Here is a 2,785-nt window from a genome sequence, read left to right on the forward strand (position 1 = left end):
TTACAACTATTAGAGTTAGCATAATGACTATTAGAGATAAGCTTTAGTATTTTAAAAAAAAATCAACCTGCTCAGATATTATTACATTCCCCTGGAGCAACTGGAACTTAAACTTGTCTCACCATGGGATCTTGTGGCACAGTACTACAGTCTCTATCTCTGAGCCACAAGATCCCATAGTGAGACAAGTTTAATGTTCTAGATTAATTGAATTTAAAATCTACTAAATCTACCATGGTGGCATTTGAACCCATGCCTCCAGAGCACCATGCTGCTGGATTGTTCATCTAGTGGCATTGCCATTTAATGCCATGCACAGTGGTAGAAATCACAGGGCATCATGCTGCTCCTGGCCCTACCCCACCACTCCCCTGCCTTGTACCAAGGTCCCAGCCACCTGGCCTGACCATAGTGGCCCCGTACAACATTATTAAGGCCCATGATGTCACTATCTCCCAAAACTGGATGTCAAGTTATACACTAAGGTGCATCTTTAGGTCTACGGTTAATGTCAAAACTATTAAGGTTGAATGGACTTATATACCATGATTTTTAAAAATGCAGCCTTTCTGAAATGTTGGCTTCATTAAGAAATATCTGCACAATCTTTGCACTCCAATATATGCACCAAAATATATTCTGACAATCCTTTTGAAACTAGTTTTGGTAGTGGACATCTATTCATTTGAAGATGATATGTTATGGTTGCAGATCCAGATTTATAGCAGCACTAACTTTCCATAACTGGCACACATGAATAACAGTGGCCTAAGGTCACTTTTTCCTTTCATCTGCTTCTGTCATCTGGTTGTTTCTTTTAATAGCAGTCATTTTCTACCTTTTCTGACTACTTGGTTCCAAACACAAGTCATCAGCAAGGACTTCTCATGCACTGACTTTGATCTATTCTATTTGACGTCTCAATTTTCAGACATACTTGTATTGAAGAATAGGGACTTGTAGGTCACCCATCGAACATACCTTTGCAAATGCACCATCATCTATTCAACATTGATAATCCAGTGGAGTAATTATTGACTCAACAGGGCAAAAAAACATACAAGGGTTCCCTTCATACTGCTTTACTGATGGCCCAGAAGTTATGAGGCAAAGTCAAATGCTGCATTTCACTTTTCTTGACTTGGTCTACCACTGATGCTGAGACATGGGTCTGGTATTTGTGGAACTTTATATTTTCTGTTCCTTTGTTATTGACAAATGCACCTTCTCAACTTTCAACAGAATAATTTCAACATCAAGGAACAGATTGTTCACTATTATTGATCCAAGGTAGATGATTTCCAGAATGAGATAATTGATGTTGATGAGAGCTACAGTTTCTATATCCTAGTTGATAACCTGGATCTTCCTAACTGACTGTCAGCCCCAACTCACTGAAGTCCCTTAAGAGCCAATCTTCATATGTGACATCAAACAACAGCAATTCCCAGACTCGGACTTTATGCAAATCAAAGCAAAACATTGCAGATACTGGTAATAAAAAGAGAAAACACAGGAGAAACTCAGCAGGTCTGACAGCTTCAATGGAGACAAAAACATGAGTTAATGTTTTGCGTCAAATATACTTTTTCATATTTCAGATTTCCTGTATTCGTTACTTTGCTTTGTTAAAGTCAATACATATTTTAGTTCTGGTGTTCAATCTTGCCAATTGTAAGTCCTAGCATGCATGTGGACACCGTCATTTGTCAACAGTAATGCACAATAGCAGGAGAGAATAATCTTCCAGGAAAGTTAGTGCTAGGACGGACTAGCAATTCTGATCTGATAGCATCTAATATTGCTCAATTGCACTGATAAGAACATGCATGCTCTTACAGAAAGAAAATAATCCCCATAAGTCCAGGAGGGCAATTTTCCACAGCGGTTTGAAAAGTCCATTTCTTTCGAGATAAAAAAACTTTGTGAAATCTATAAAGGCATTATGATTTTCATAGTACTTCTGCAACTGAACTGAGAAAACTGTGACGGCATTGAGCCACACAGACTCAAATGTTTGCAATCTGGTTACAGCAATACAAATAAAACCTTTCCCACTGAGTAAGCAACTGTCTCAGTAATTGCTAGTCAGTCTCTGGTTCCCCATTTTTTTGTATATGGTGACTGTTTCCATAACACATCTTGAGGCACTTCCTGTCCTTTCCAGGGACTCAGTAGTTTATGAAGACGTTGCAGGAGTGCCATTTTCCACTTTTGCTAATTAGAAGTAGAATGCATCACCTCCTGGGGCTTTATCATCCATGAGATGTTCACTAGCCTTGTTGAGTCATATTATAGTGGATTCATTATCCAGCTCCTCCATGACAGGCTAGTCTATAATGGCATTGATGGCTTCCTCAGTAATCTTCTCCATTGCATACAGCTTGATGCAGTTTGAGCTACTACTTTTCAACTGGATGCTCGTTTCAGTCTTAATCATTCTTGTCCTTTGTCTTCAGAGCAGCTGATTTGGTTGTTCCTAGGCCTATTGCTTTCTTAATTCTTTCATATATCCTTTCAGGCTCCCTGGATTTTGTAACCTTGCAGAATTTAAACAAGTATTCATTGGTGCTGTGCTGAGCAATCTGCCAAGACGTGTTTCTGGTAGCTTTTGAAGAACATGTAGGTTTTGTTTGCTGGTGATTCATGAAAGCTGGCCTCTTAATTGTGTTAACTAACATCATTTTAGTCCGGTGAGTCTCTAATCAGTCAGCACTCCTCTAATTTTGTTTCCTGTACAAAGGAGTGCAGAGCTGTATTGTAAGTACAAAATATGTTCTGAAAG

This window comes from Hemiscyllium ocellatum, chromosome 8 (genome assembly GCF_020745735.1).
Source record: "Hemiscyllium ocellatum isolate sHemOce1 chromosome 8, sHemOce1.pat.X.cur, whole genome shotgun sequence".
NCBI classification, from domain to species: domain Eukaryota; kingdom Metazoa; phylum Chordata; class Chondrichthyes; order Orectolobiformes; family Hemiscylliidae; genus Hemiscyllium; species Hemiscyllium ocellatum.